Here is a 17008-nt window from a genome sequence, read left to right as displayed (position 1 = left end):
CTCCTAATTGTTAGTGTTTGTTCATAAAGGAAATCACAAAAGGAAAGACCTAAAAGTTAATTTTATATAATTCTCCTTAAAATTACAAAGGAAGGAATAGTTTGGATTGGTAATTACGTTTTAATTGCTATTACCTTTCTTCTATTTATCAGAAAGATTCTTTAGTATTTATGGATATATCTTCCACTAGTAGTGGACTACTTGACCCCCCATAAAGCCAGTCTTTCCTTCTTGGATAACGCCTCTTTCTCATCTATTATCTGAACCATCAGCTACTACCTTGCATGTGGTTTGTGCTTAGATACACAGAAGCCACCTACAAGATCACCTTTACTTACAAGAGTAAATTCTTATTAGATTGTGTAGGAGAGGAAAACTTTTCCTCCTGGGCCTGAAAATTAAACTGACAGAGACAAATTAAGAAGATAAAAGCATACAAATTTATTTCACGTAAGTTTTGCATTACACTGGAGACTTCAAAGGAAATGAAGAGCTGAAGAGGTGATTAAGCCTGAGTGTTTTTATAGTAGGTTTGATAAAAAGTGGAAAATCATGGAAAAATATGATAGCACAAAATGCCATGAGCTAAAGGGAGTCAACTGGGGGAAACTTAGCAAGGCCTGTTCGTTTGGACTCATCTATCTTCAGAGATAAGGGTGCTCTTTTCCTCTGGGTATAGGAAGGGCACCTCTCACATGAGGGTCCTGACCTGCTTCACGGAAGAAGGGGGAGGCTAGAAAGTCCTTCCTGCACCTGCTGTTTCTCAAATTCCTTCAGCTTAAAATAGCCTCTATGCCAAGGTGCCATACTTTGGGGTAGTGTATCCTGAACCCCATAAATTGGCTAGCATGGAAGAAAACAGACATAGAATCACAGAATGGAAGAGCTGAAGAAACCTTATGGAATCTAGTTTAACCTCCTTATTTAATCAGAAAAGCAATCAAGATCCAAAAGGTGGAATTCTCTCCCAAAATCACATAGTCTAGAGTAAAAGTAGCTTAGAATACTGGTCCAGACCTCTTCCCATAATGCACAACACTGCCTCTATGGGTTGTTCAAATTCACCCTTCATTCATCCAATGAATATTTATTGAATATCTACCTGTGCTGGGCACTGCTTTAGGCACTGATTATGCAGCAGGGAACAACAGAGAGAACTACATAGTCACTAGGTAGTTCTTTACATAACAGAGTTAACTATGTTAACTGTGTAGTCACTATGTAGTCAATATTCAGTGGGAGGAAACACGACAATATACAATAAATAAATAAATGAGCAATAAATAAATTACAAGTGCTCTAATGAAAATGTAAGAGCTTAACGTGATAGAGAAAGATTAGGGCCATCTCAGATCAGCTGATCAGCAAAAGACTCTGAAAAAAATCTGATGACAAGATGGAGCCAAGCAGGATGGGGAAAGAGTGTTCCAGGCAGAGGGAACATCCAGGGCCAATGTTGCAGAGCAGAAACTAATTTGATCTTTTGGAGGAATGTCCTGAAGACCAGTGAGGCAGGAACCTGGTAATGAGGGTGGGGGGTAGACAGGTGTTACAGAGGAGGGCAGGCCAGATCAAGCTCTGGAATCTCTTTGTGCTACATGTGGCTATATTTGTCTGTATTTATATGTGTGTTGACTTCCATGTTGGAATGTGAAATGTTCACAGGGATAGGTTTGTTTAATACACAAAGCACCTAATATTACTAAGTAAGTACGAATTCAGACCTGCCCCCCTGCTTCAGGAAGAAGGGTTGGTTTCAAAGAAATCAAATCAACAAAATATGACTGGATTGTTGGCACTAATCGATGACATTGTGCTAGGTTTTATAAAGTGAAGGCTCACTAGGGCACTTCAAGATAGAAATGAAACAATTTCAACTAAAAGAACTTAGATTCCTTGATTAGGTATTCCCCAGTGTGGGAAAAGCCTATTAGCAGTTCCTGAGCATACACTATGCGCCAGGAACTCTAGTAGCTGCTTTACCTACATCATCACTGTTAATGCCCTCCTAAACCATTTAATGTCAGAAGGACTTGGATGTTAAGTAACTGGCTCAAGTCTTCACATTTAGTGGAAGAATGGAAACTGTACACTGGTCTGTCTGCCTCTGAAGGTCATACTTTCCCCATTTCACTATCTGCCACTCACATTGACCAAAAACTACCCTGCATAAGTCACACCACCTCTAAACAACTCACTCTCTTCTTGTATGAAATGACAGGTGGGACCAGATGATCTCAAAAATCCTTCTCACCTCTAAGATTCTGTGATTCCATGATTCTATTATATTGGAAGGAACTGTCCTCCCCATTCTGGCAGCCCTGTTCACCTGGAAATTTCCTCCTCCCTAAGTCGTACAGTGGTTGCTACCTGTAAATCAGAAATGATTCCTTATACCAAGAAGTCAGATTCTTACCTACACCCTCTGAACACCAGAAAAAGCAAACCTACCTCCCTCTGCTGGTGAGGGGAGGACACTAACTGGGGTCAGTGCTAGATGATGATATTTCGCTCTCTTTTACGTCCTTTCACCAAATGCATATCAGCCTCCAAATCCAGGAGAGAGTCAATCTCAATAATGTTTGTGTATCGAGACACTATTACAAGGAAATTGCATTCACAGATGAACTTTAAGTTCAGCTCTCAGCAGCTCAATTTGCAAATGTCAGTTCTTTCCCTCTCCATATTGGCCTCACCTTCTTCACTTCAAAGTCAAATAGCAGCAAACACAAAATTTGCTTCGAAGAAGTCCAAACTATTTATGTCTGGGGAGTAAAGTTATGTGCCTTAGAGACTTCTCTACTGAAAAATAAAAGATTCAATGGCCTATCACAATTAAGGCAGTAAGTCATTTCAAGATTTGGCATGTAGCTAATCACTTCTCCTTGAATACTAAATAAATTAGATTTCTTTTAGTATTCTGGAGCAAAAATTAAATATTTGAACATAAAGAGCCATTATTTTTAATATATTAAGTTATCAAGAATAAAATACATCATAATTAAAGAATCAGTTCTGGCTATTCCATAAGGCAATACTATAACTAAAAAGATCAAGCATTTCTTCTATGCTTTGCTTTCCTTTATATATAGAGCAGCTTTTTTCTGTGCTCCAGGAAAATCATCTGACTCTTCCGAGTTACCATTTGTAGTAGGTATTGCTGTTTTTGCCTGCTCAGGATCCTGCGTCTCGGTTTAGAAACATAATTAAAGTCTTAGAGAGCCAATGGGGATCTTTTTCCACCAAAAGAAAATGTGTTGATAGAATTGCTATAGAAGGAACTATGTAGGAGTATTTACATTCCTAACTCTAGCAGTGGAAAAAAATTTCAGCAATCTGTTTTCTAAAAAATAAATTCCTCTGTCCCTGACCCCATCCTTCATTGTTAATAGGTCACCAACACGTTTTCTACAAAGTATCCAAATTATGTGTACACATAATACATTGTCCCATGTAAGAACAAAAAAGCCTTGCCACTAAACGCTGTATGCTTTGTCTTTAAACAATTGCACAATGTGGCAAAATTTATTTCTCATTCGTCTAGGGAACAAGAATATTACAGATCGGTAATCATTAGTAAATCTAACTGTAACAGTAACCTGAATCTGGAGACCTTAACAAGCGGTGAGATCACAATCCATCTGGAGAAAGATGGGCTGATAGAGAAATAAAAACCAGTACACAGTGCCATGAAGGCAAATCCCATGTCGCCCATCCAAGCGAACGGTTAAGGAGATAATGTGGAGAACAGATGGGGAAAGCAGTGGACATAATCTGCACTGATGTTCACGGTAACATTAAAGAGATCAAGAGATGACAATAATGACTCCACACATTCATTATGAAGTGCCTGTTCTCCAAAAATCCCAAAGCACTTTGCCAGCTCTTAGGTCAAATGCTAAAGGCCATAAGTGATATTGAAAGGCATGATTCCTATTTTCCTGTATTACAGATCCAAAGTACTCAGATTCTGAGAGGTCAGCCATATAGAGACATGTGTTATGGAGTATCTCTAATGAGACATTAAAAGACAACCACTGGAATAAAACATTATGGAGGAGAAAAAGAAATTATTAACCCACAAAACAAAGGAATCCATTTTGTTCAACAATTATTATGGAGTATAAATGATCTAAAGTAAAAAAAATGTGCTGCAATTACATATTCCTGGAGAAACCACAAGGAACTCCACCATTGAAGAAATATTTTTATTTTTATAGAGTAATATTAAAGGTCTTGTGGCATTAACTTGCCATAAAATTAGGATTTCCTGACCAAAAAGGAAGTACTTACTCTGGGGGGGAAAATAACATATGGGTTTATGCAGAAAACCTCATAGTGGGAAGTGTAGTTAAAGATATGTGATTGAGCTTCCATGAAACAAATGTGAGCTACTGTGTCTATCCTGTGGTTCAGAGTAGAATAGGAATGTAGGACTCCTGAGCAGGAAATTGTTTACTTGCACACCAATTTTTTGAGACCCATCTTGGAACTACCTTACAGAAAGTGAAACGGAAAAGCTGTATGACAAGACTGGAATAGGGAAATCCAGAGATTTCCACTATGAGGGAAGATTGGAAGTAATGCTTACTGGGGAAAGATGGTTCAAAATGGATATAAATGAGGTTATTATGATGTGTGAGAGGATAGTGAAGGGAGAGCCATTACCAAGGAGAGGCATTAAAGGTGATTGGTAGGAACAGCCCAACTTGGAAATAGCATGAATGTCAAATTCGATGGGCTCAGATGTTCACCAAAGCCTAGATCTTAATAGTTTGCCTATCAAATTAGTTTTATGAAATATTTTTACAATACTACCCTATGCATCACTTAGTAAAATTTTTAACTTAGTACTCTGAAATTTTTTAAAACCAGTAGGCCCTATATAATTTAGAAACCATATTACTCTGACTGCTACCTATTCTAATTATTTGGTGACTATTTGATTAAACTTTGAAACACCTGGAAAACATTTATTATATTCTTACAGCCTAGGCACATACTCAAATTCCATTATTTAAAGTACATTAAAAGCTACTATCTATAAATTAGCTAAAGAACACATTTCCAAGGGCAATGAAAACTCAAAAAAGGCACCATTGATCCTGGAAAGTAAATTCGCAAATTATTGGAAGATTTTTCTATCATTGCTAAGAAACAGTGAATACTTTTGAGAAAGAACAAATTTACAATACCTCTCTATTTCTGATGGCCTTGATATAGAGCATTGTCATCACTGCAGGGCCAGAGGGGTATCACCTCCATCTTATGCACATGGAAGACAAATTCACCAAGTCAGCTATAGCCCATTCAGGATTTGCAGCTTAGGTCCAGGTCCACAGTCAGTTGTATTTGTAATTCACTTTACTTTCCTAATCTTGAGCTCCCTTGGGTCAGGTGTCACTTTCAGACCCAGGTACACGCAGTCTAGAGTCTTCACTCCTAAGTTCTGCCATGTTTGTCCAGGTGGTTGGACTGATCTTCAGCCTTGCACAACCTTCTACACTGATCACCACCTTGTCTCCAGAATGCCTGTTTGAGGCCCAGACACCATGACTGCTTCTTAACAGTTCCTCTCCCTGAAGCCTAGACCTGCCCTCCATACTCTCAGCACTGACTTTGGGTCTATATCAAAGGAAGCCTCCTGGAATCAAGACACAAAAAGTAGCCAGGAGCATTCCAAACAGAGAGATAAGCATGGAAGATGCTGGGACATAGGAGGGGCTCAACATGCTCAAGGAACTGCTGGGAGATCACACAGCCCATTCAGTAAAGTAACTTCTAAAAACACCCCAATCTCCAACCTGCATCACCTATACTCACAGATGCGACAATAAAATTTAATATTTGAAACTCCCAAGAATCCAGTATTATATTACATTCTAAGTATACTTTCTAAAGCAAGAACATAAGCTCATATATTTCTTGTCTTTAAAGAATTCTAACCATAAGAATTTAAGCAAAATGAGTTTGGTCTTTTTTGGGTTTTTTGTTTTTGGTTTTGGTTGTTGTATTTTTTTTAATTAGGAAGATTCGTTTCTGTTTTCTGAGCATTCTGGTTAACTGTGGTTTAAGAGTATATATATGTTACACTTATCTATTGCTGCATAATAAACCACCCAAACTTAACTGTATACAACAAAAACCAGGAAATCTCCAATACAAAGAAAAATATGCAACCAAGAATCACTGAACATTTTAGGAAAACCAACACCACAAAGGAAAAGTATGAAACAGAAGAAGAACTGACACATGAAGAAGTTGAAACCCTCATACATTGCTGTGGGATAGTAAAATTGTGTGGCCACTCTGTAAAATAGTTTGACAGTTCCTCAAAATGTTAAAATTACAGGTACCATATGACCCAGCACTTCCACTCTGAGGTGTATACCCAAGAGAATTGAAAACGTGTCCACACAAAAACTTATACATGAACGTTCATAGCAACATTATTCATATTAGCCAAATGTCTATCAGCTGATGAATGGATAAATGAAATGTGGTATATCCATAAAATGGAATACTGTTCAGCAATAAAAAGGAATGAAGTTCTGATACATACTGCAACATGGATGAGCCTTGAAAACATTATGCTAAGTGAAAGAAGCCAGACACAAAAGGCTACATGTTGTATGATGCCATTTATATGAAATGTCCACAACAGGCAAATCTATTGAGACAGAAAGTAAATTTGTGGTTGTCAGGAGCTGTGTGAAGAGTAAAATGGGGAGTGACTACTCCAGGATTCTTTTCCTAGACTGATGAAAATGTTCTGGAATTAGATAGTGGTGATAGTTGCATTGCTCAGTAAATATACTAAAAACTACTGAATTGTACACTTTAAAAGGGTGAATTTTTTGGTATGTGAGTTATGTCTCAATCAAGCTATGACAAATATATATATATATACACACATTTATAAATATATATATGTGTATATATACACATATATATACACATGACAAAACATTGCATCCATAAAACAAGAGTAGGCAATTATGAGGAAAAATAAATTAGAGATAAGATAAACAAACAAACAAAAATTGCCAATGAGACAAATAGATCACTGGAACAGAAATAGAGAGTCCTAAAATAGACCCACATAAATATAGTCAACTGATCTTTGACAAATGAGCAAAGGCAATACAATAGAGTAAAGATAATGTCTTCAACAAATGGTACTGTAACAACTGGACAACCACATTCAAAAAAAATTAATATAGACACAGACCTTATACATTTCACAAAAATTAACTCAAAATGGATCATAGATCTAAATGTAAAATGTGAAATTATAAAACTCCTAGAAGATAACATAGGAGAAAACCTGGAAGACCTTAAGTCATCTAGGCTTTTTAGATACAACACCAAAGACACAATTCAGGAAATAAGTAATTGATAAGCCGGACTTCATTAAAATTAAAAACCTCTGCTCTGCCAAAGATAATATCAAGAAAATGAGAAGACAAGCCATAGACAAGCAGAAAATATTTGCAAAATACACATTTGATAAAGGACTGTTATCCAAAATATATGAAGAACTCTTAAAAGTCAACAATGAGAAAAAAGACAACCTGATTAAAATTTGAGCAAAAGACCTTAACAGACAGCTCTCCAAACAAGATATATAGATGGCAAATAAGCATATGAAAAGATGCTCTACATCATATGTCATCAGGGAAAGAGAAATTAAAACAGCAAGGAAATACCTCTATACACCTAACAAAATGGCCAAAATCCAGAACACTAACAACACCCAATGCTGGTGAGGATGTGGAACAACATGAACTCTCATTCACTGCTGATGGGAATGCAAAATAGTGCAACCACTTTGGAAGACAATTTGACAGTTTCTTACAAAACTAAACATACTTTACCATACAAACCTGCAATTGTATTCCTTGGTACATAGCCAAAAGAGTTGAAAACATGTCCACAGAAAAACCTGCACATGATATTTATAGAAGCTTTATTCACAATTGCCAAAACTTGGAAGAAACCAGGATGTGCTTCAGTAGGTGAATGGACAAATAAACTGTGATACATCCAGACAATGAAATATTATTCAGCACTGAAAAGAAATGAGCTATCAGGCCATGAAAAAAACATGGAGGGAGCTTAAATGCATATTACTAAGTAAAAGAAACCAATCTGAAAAAGCAACATACTGTATGATTCCACTTATATGATATTCTGGAAAAGGCAAAACTATGAAGACAATAAAAAGATCAGTGGTTGCCAGAGGCTGGGGGTGGGATGATAAGTAGGTGGATCACAGAGGATTTTTAGGGCAGTGAAAATACTCCGTATGATATTATAATGATGGACACGTCATTATACATTTGTCCACTTTCACAGAATATACAACACCAAGAATGAACCCTAAGGCAAACTATGAACTTTGAGTGATTATCATGTGCCAGTGTAGGTTCATCAAGTGTAACAAATGTACCATTCTGATGAGTGATGTTGATAATAGGGGAAGCCATGCATGTGTGAGGGGTAAGAGATATATGAGAAATTGACGTACTTTTCTCTAATTTTTGCTGTGAACCTAAAACTGCTCTTTAAAAAAAATGACTTTTAAAAAAGTCTCTGAAACTAAAACTTCAGTACAAGATCTAAAAAGCAAAATGGATGAAGCTGAAAATTAAAAGTCAACTGGAAAATACAGCCAAACAATTCTCCTAAGACACAGCATGAAAGCTATAGAAATTAAGGAAGAAAAGTAGATATTTGAAGGATAGATCCAGAAATTCTAAATTTGTCTAATAGGAGTGAAAGAAAAAGAAGAAAAGAAAAGAGAAGGATGGGTAGAGGAGATAATCAACAAACCGTAGCAAATTTTCAGAATGTCAAAATAAGAAAGAAGTCCTAAAAGATTCCAGTTAAAGCTCTGCTTCCATTATGAGCACTGCCTATACATATGCTCCAAAAGATACTTTGATTTGAGAGCATCTCTAGGGGTTCCTCTCCATCTCTTCTTAGATCAACTCTTCCCGAGACTATCCAAGACTCAACACAGCTGGTCACCCAGGGCCATTCAGGATAAGATTAGAGCCATGTCTTCCTCTAATCTAGCCCTATGCAGCCTCTCCACATAAAGAATATGCAAAGTGTTTACCATATGCCAGACACTGGGCAACAATGATGGCTAGCCTCTCCTATCCTCTCCTTTTCCCAAACCTTCTGGAATATAGTATTCTGAGAGACTATGCGGAACACACCTCTGAATTGTTCTCCAGAGGCTGAAGAAGCTGGAGTTCTCACCCATTGACTTGAAAAGCTCATTGGTTGGGGTATCACTCCTGGAGGCAATAGCTCTACAGGATACCCAGTCCGGTGTGCGCAAGGGCCAAGAACACTCTCCCACAGCTAGAGAATGTGCTCAAGCAGAGACAGGCAGTAAGCTTGCAGTATGGATGGGGAGTGTCTGCAGGTGACCTCTGGGGCAGCTGGGGGGATCTGGGTGGACAAGTGCATGCATAAGTGTGCACATATACATACACACACACAGTCAGCCCAGAGGTCAGCTTCTGATATAATGGAGAAACACTGGAAGCACTCATGCTAAAATTAGGCATAAAGATGCTCACAGTCATTGCTATATTTAATATTGTATTTAACCAACACAATTTAGATCATAGAAAGAAATTAGAGGCATAAGATTGGAAAGAGGCAAAGCTATCTCTATTTTGAGATGATATGATTTTGTACCCATAAACCGAATAAATCAACTGAAAAACCATTACAAAACATAAGATAATTCAGTAAGATAGTAGTATGTAAAATTAATTAAAAAGAAATCAATACCCTTTATATAATGAAACAACAGTTTGAAGATACAATGGAAGGAAAGATCCTATTTACAGCTAGGAACAAGCTTAACAAGAAATGTGTAAAACCAAAGGATAGGAGGAAAATTGAACTATTACCACAGGATAAAAAGTAGAATGAAAAAGAGACACTCTATTCTTGGAAAGGAAGACTCAAAGTCAATTCTTGCTAATTTAATTTAATGCAATCCAATAAAATACCAATGAGGTTTTTTCCCTAGAACTAGACAAACTGATGCTAAAATTCATATGGAAAAATAAATTTTAAAATAGCCAGGAAAAGTCTGAAAAAGGAGAGAAATGACGGAAGAATAGACTTACCAGCAACTAAAACACACCAACTAAAGCGTACAATGGTGACTGAAGAGACAGACAAGCCAGTGGAACAGAACAGAATGTTCAAAAATAGATAAAAATGTACAGGAATTTAGTATATAATAAAGATGACATCTCAAATCACTGAGATGAAGGACTTTTTAATAATTGTTAGGACAGCTAGGTAGCAGTCTGGGAAGAAGATAAAGTCGGTTCCCTACTTCACATTGTACATAAGTATAAACTCCAAAAGGATTAAAGTTTTCAAGGTAAAAAATGAAGTACTAGAAATACATTTAAAAGGGAGTGGTGAAGTCCTTTATAAGTTAGACTTCAAAATCCAGAAGCAACATAAAATTGGTAAATTTGACTGAATAAGAATCTAAACCTTCTGAATGCCAAAAAATACTATTATCCAAATAAAAAGTCAAGTGACTAACTTGAGAGGGGGGGAGAATTATAATTTATATTACAAAGACTGATCTCCCTAAATTATAAACATTACCTAGAATTCAGAACAAAATGACCAACAATCCAAAATAAAAATGGACAAAGGACATAACCTGACAGCCCTCAGCAAAAAAATAAAGAAAGAAAAAAGAAAAATAAAATATATATACACACAAATGGCCATTAAGCTTATGAAAAAAGGCTCAACCTTGCTTACAGTAAGATAAAGGTAAATCAAAACTATAATGAGGGGGCCGGCCCCGCGGCCAAGTGATTAAGTCCGCACACTCTGCTTCTGCAGCCCAGGGTTTCACCAGTTCGGATCCTGGGCACGGACATGGCACCATTCATCAGGCCGTGCTGAGGAGATGTCCCACATAGCACAACTGGAAGGACCTACAACTAGAATATACAACTATGTACTGGGGTGCTTTGGGGAGAAGAAGGTAAAGAAAAAACAAAGAAGACTGGCAACAGTTATTAGCTCAGGTGCCAATCTTTAAATAAATAAAACTACACTGAGATACCATTTATCACCTATCAGATTGGCAAAAATTACAATTTTGACAACACTCTTGAGGCTGGAGTGAAACAGGCATGGACAGTACATTGCTAGTGAGAAAGTGAAATGGCACAACTCCCATGGAGAAGAATCTGGCTATCTCCACCAAAACTACTGATGCATCTACCCTTTGACCCAGCAATCCTACTTCTGGGAATCTATCTCAAAGATATATCTGCATGCATATAAAATAGCATATGTAGAAGATTATTCATTACAGCATCATTTGTAATAGCAAAAAATTGGAAATGATCCAACTGTCCATGAACAGCGCATTGGTTGAAGAAACTATGGATACATCCACCTAATTAAATACTATGTAATTGAATAAAAGGATGAGGAATATCTCTACTTACTGAAGCAGAAAGATCTCCAGCTTATGCATTGTTGAAAAAAGTAAGATGTAAAGCAGATTATGTAGTATGCTACATTTTCTGTAACAAAGAGGGGAAACAGATACATTTGCATTTGCATTTGCTTTCCTTTAAATAAAAATATTCAGAAAAGATAAACAGGAATCTAATATAAATTGTTACTATGGAGGGGAGAACACGAAGAACGGAATAGAGGTGGGAGCAAGAATTCTGAGTGCGACTTTTTATGATTTGTATTTGTGAATCAGGTAAATGTATTACCTATAATTTTTTAAAAATTGAAATGTTCCAGAGAGAAAATAATACAAACATATGACCTAAAGGATATAAGAATGAAATTGACTTCAGATTTCTGATGGAATAATATCACTAATGGTCTAAAAGAAAAGGATTTGAACCTAAAATTCTACAGAAGGTCTAATTAATTTTCAAAATAAGGACATTTTCAAACACACAAGCATTCGGTTTACTGTATACGAACTCTTAACAAAGATGTCTCCAGAATGTACTCTAGGAAAAAAACGAAACAAAACAAGAATCAGAGAGAGAGACTGGATATCAAAAGCAAGAGCGAGCAAAGAAACCAGTAAAACTAATTAAATTCAAATAAATATTGATTTCAAAGAAAAAAGTGTTAACATTTTGGAACTGAAGACTTGAGAAGGTGGAAAGTGATGGAAATAAAAATACATCAAGGTTTTCACAGGATAGAGGTGGAAACATAGACATTTCCAATGGTGGAAAGATACAATCAAGATGTATCTTAAAACTATGAGTGTAACTACTAGAAGAATAGAAACAGGAGGTATAACTTACAAACCACCAGTGGAGGGGACAAAAGGGAATAAAAAGTCTGATCAACCAAAAATAGGCAGAAAGAGGGGAAACAAAAAAGGCATAGTATAAGAGAAAAACAAACCAAAAACATAAATAATATAAGTCCAAGCACACGGTAACAATAATCCGGGTGAAGGATCAACTATTTTTAAATAGAAACTTTCATATCTCAACAGAAAACCGACATGTTATATTTAAAACGCATATCTAAAATAAGACAACACAGAAGGAGTGGAGATAACAGTATAAGAAAAGATACAGGAAGCAATTGTTAGTATCAAGAAAAGAGAAAAAATTTTATGAGAGAAAAAATGCACTAAAAAGACAAAAAAGGATATTCGCCAATAAGATGTAACCCATGAACTTTTGGGCATGTCTAACAACAGAGCTTTCAGGAACCAGCAGATAAAATAGATGAACAAAAAGTAAGAATATAGAATATTTGAATAACCTAATTAACAAGTTTGAGCTAATAGAAATAAAATATAACATTGAACACATTAAAGAACATTCTTCTCAAATGGGGACACTCACAAAGAAAATTGATGATATATTAAGTCATAAAGAAAAATCTCATCGACTCCCGTAAAGCAGAAATCATGTATGCCATATTCATTGATCAGAATGAAATAAAATCAGATCCATCATCAAAAAGATAGCCAAAAAAAATCCATAGACTTAGAAACTTTAAAATCCCCTTGAGAAGAACTCTTATGTTTAAGAGAAAAATCAATATAGAACTTACAAACTATTTAGAAATGAATGACAATGAGACCCTTGTAAAACCCGTGGGATTTAGGTAAAAGAGTATTCAGGAAAATTTACATGAACTCATTGACCCTGCTTTCCTACTTCTTGTTATCTTCCCCAAAGAAACATTCCTACTGTGCACAGAGGTATGCACAAAGGTTTTCACTGCACCCTTGTTTGTCATGGTTAACATCCCCCTATTGATGGATACTTAGATTCTTTCCAAATCTTTCTAGCTCCATGCTACGGAAGACTATGCAACAGTTCAACAGAATGAAGTAGAGCTATATGTGTTCATATGGAAAAATTTCCAAGACACAATGTTAAGTAAAGTAAGAAAAATACAGAAAAATTAAAATGGTATGATGCCTTTTATGTTAGAACAATTTAACACAAATTAGAATTACTATATTTCTACAGGTACATATCTATTTTACAGAGAAAATGTCAGGAAGGATAGCTGCTGACCAGTATGTTACTTTTAGGGAAGGGAGTAGGATAGGCAGAATGATCAAAGAAACATTAAATTAAGCGTACTGTTTAAATTTTTGTTTTTACAACAAAAGAGTATTTACCTAAAATTTGTGTAATAGAAAAAGGAAAGTAATCTATGTAAATGACTCCAAAATGATCATATAGGATTCTTCTCTTGCAGACAAATTTTGCAGGAACCATCATTCAGCTTGTATAGTAATTTTTGCTCAGGCAAATTTTGTCCAGGCAGGTTTTTATTGATAAAGTTAGCTTCTTTTCATTTAGAACCTGAGGGGAAAGGAAGGCATTAGATTATTTTCACTAATGTGCTTAGTTAGTTACATCATTTCACATTTGTAAATTATCAGACTAGAAAAACAACGAGGATAAAGGGGGCAGAATTCATAAATGAAGTCTCATTTTACAAACTCTATTCATTGTTTAAGAATTGTGATGGTACCATCTGCAAAATAAATCTTTAAAGCTCTTAAGTTCATCAGTGTCAACATATTTTAAACCCCTGTACCTTGGACTCAGCCTTAAACACAAGGGTCTCTTTAAAGAGAAAAACTCATCAGTATCATTAACAGTGCAAGACAGGAACAAAAATGTAAACTACCAACACAAGAACAAAATAAAATATTACATGAAGAAAGTGCAAGGTAACAAATGTATAATCCATTTCTCTAGCTGTAAAACAAAATAGTGAAATAATTCTCAAATATACTGGTTATTAAACAGGAGGGGGAAGGATAAGAAAGTTACTCTAATTTAAACAAAATTAATAAAGAAACATTCAGCATGAGGTTTTTTCCCCCCTGTTTCTACTTCTAATCATTTATCATGCAAATGAAAGCAGTAATGGAAAATGTAAAGAAAACAAATTCTGCAATATACTGAAACCCGTATCCAGCAAGAGATAAGATTGAGTATCAGAAGTAAGGGGTCTGAAAATTAGCTGTCTGGACAATAACTGGGAGGGAAAACTGTTTTATTTAGCCTGGAGGGATTTTTTTGTAGCAAACTGACTAAATTAAAATCCAGTCTATTAAATCCAGTATCATACTAGAAAATGCCTTTTCCTTGCACTTTTAGATAAATTTTCATTGATCTCATTTTACGCATGATTACATTTTTAATGAGTTGTGCAATATTTCCAGGCTAATTTTAAATCCCCTCTCTCCTCTCCTCCAACCCTCCCGACTCACTGCTTGCTGGATTAACATTTCTGATAAATTGTTGGACCAGAAAGAAGGAGCATTACCAAGATGAAATAAATTACTTCCATTTTTTTGCAGCTCTAAAGTGATAATAGGAGAATACAAATGCCCACTGTCTAATTATGCCACATCTTCCAATTCATTTCACAAAAACAATTATTTTATTTTTATGTAATAGGCATGCTACCTTGTTTTCATTATAAATGACCCTGAACAGTGTATAGTCTATTAGAATTTAAAGAAAAATTCACCTCAACACTGATCAAGTAAACTTGGTGTATGACCATCTTAAAAGGAATGGCCAAAGGAGCAACTTCATAAACTAAAGAATATGGAGACGATTAGAAAATCTACACACTAAGAAATAGTTGGGTTTTTTTTTAAGATTGGCAATGCTTAAAATTAACTTTCAAGCAAAATACAAAATAATACCATGCATAAATGCTTTAAGAGACCTATTCTGGCGTGGACAAGAGGCTTGTAGAGTATCTTGAGTACTGCATGGTCCCCACATTAGGAAAGTAAGGTCATTTTTCTCTATCAGCATCTTCAAATCTATGTGCCAAGAAGAAAGATGATTGGATGGGAGCTATCGGAATTCCAGCCTCTATACGAGAAAGGTAGTCAGAAAACATTAAAATTAGAACCCACGACCAAAGCCTTGTAAGAGTTCCTAAACACCTATGCTTCCCCCCTTGTTAGCTATTTTTATAACTTCCTCTCTGATTCCTTGTGATGGCTAAGAGCAAAACTCTGTAAACAGGTTAAACTTTCTAATTCAAAGACTAATTATAAGATTAAAATTATAATCCAGTTCTATGGTGCTTATAAACGATACACCTAAAAAAAAAAAAAAGCATCTTGAAAGATTGAAAATAAAAATATGGGAAAAGATTTTCCAGGTAAATACTAAATACTACCTGGAAGAAAACTGGTAGTATAGCAATATTAGTGATTTTTTAGTAATTTTAGTGCCAAAGTAGAAGTTAAAGCACAAAGCTTTAAGGAATAAAAGAAAAAATCCACAAGAAGACTATACACACACACACACACACACACACACACACGTGCACACAAGGTATTAACATGTACATTCCTAATACAATATAGCTTCAAAATATAAAAATCAAAAACTGACAATTATAAAGGAAAATGATAAAGACTGAACATATTATAGGAAGACATGGAAGATATAAAAAAAGACACAAAGTGAGCTTCTAGAGATGAAACTACAATGTGTGAGATGAAAAATATACTATATAGAATCAACAGGAGTTAAGACAAAGCAGAAGACAAGATTAGTAAAATATAAGACATAGCAATAGAAACTATGCAAAATGAAACACAGATAGAAAAAAAGACAGGAAAAAAATGAACAAAGCATCAGTGAACCATGAGATGACCTCAAATGACCAAATATAATGTAGTTGACATCCCTGAAGGATGGCGAGGCAATAAATATTTGATGAAATAATGGCTGAAATTTTTCCAAATTTGATGAAAACTATAAGCCCTTTTGTGGAAGGTGGTAAGAGTGAAGAGAGAGCTATGAAGACCTCAGGCATACTACCAGAATACAAGGTGGTGGGGTGCTGACTCCCTACCTCCAAATGCCAGCCCTTTACCACTACGCAAATCTTTGCACCTAATCATGTCGTTGCCAAGTCCTGCTTCTAGTGCTTTGTGTCTAAGCTGAAGAAGAAAAAGTCTTCAGTGGAAACTGTCTACCATAGGCAGGTCTTCAAGAAATCCTCCCTGCAGGTGAAGAACTTTGGCAACTGGCTGCACTACAACTCCCATAGCAGCACCCATATGTACTGAATGTACTGAGACCTGACCACTGTGGGCACTGTCACCCAGTGCTATCATGACATGGGTGCCCAACACCAAGCTAGGGTCCACTCCATCCAGATCATGAAGGTGGAGGAGATCGTGGCCAGTAAGTGCCACCTACGGGCAGTCAAGCAGTTCCACAACTACAAGAACAAGTTCCTGCTGCCCCACTGGGTCCTGCATTGTCAGCACAAGCCAACCTTCACCACCAAGATGCCCGACACCTTCTTTTAGATGTGGGGCCCTCTCCATCCTCAGGTCTGTTCAAATAAACTTCTTGGGGAAAAAAAATTCCAAGAAGCTCAATGAACCCAAAGCACAAGAAATATGAAGAAAACTAAGGCACATCATAATCAA

The 17008-nt window shown here is 36.1% G+C and overlaps 1 protein-coding gene and 1 pseudogene across 13 annotated transcripts in view; one reads left to right on the top strand and one right to left on the bottom strand.

Moving 5' to 3' along the window:
- The window catches only part of LOC124251199 (prothymosin alpha-like), a 269250-nt gene that overhangs the window by 98856 nt on the left and 153386 nt on the right, over window positions 1-17008 (bottom strand). For 2 of the 13 annotated variants that reach the window (XR_006891692.1, XR_006891702.1), the window contains 2 exons: window positions 13700-13886; window positions 11520-11597 (listed from right to left, as the gene is read on the bottom strand). The exons of 10 other annotated variants lie outside the window; for them this stretch is intronic. The gene's annotated coding sequence lies outside the window, so the exon portion shown is untranslated. The remainder of the gene's footprint in view (window positions 1-11519; window positions 11598-13699; window positions 13887-17008) is intronic. One more of the 13 variants, XR_006891697.1, reaches the window with a different exon arrangement.
- Window positions 16367-16885, top strand: LOC124251198 (60S ribosomal protein L18a-like; annotated as a pseudogene).

This window comes from Equus quagga, chromosome 13, assembly GCF_021613505.1.
Source record: "Equus quagga isolate Etosha38 chromosome 13, UCLA_HA_Equagga_1.0, whole genome shotgun sequence".
NCBI lineage: Eukaryota > Metazoa > Chordata > Mammalia > Perissodactyla > Equidae > Equus > Equus quagga.
Note: the sequence above shows the minus strand (reverse complement) of the source record. Positions and strands in the feature narration are given on the sequence as shown.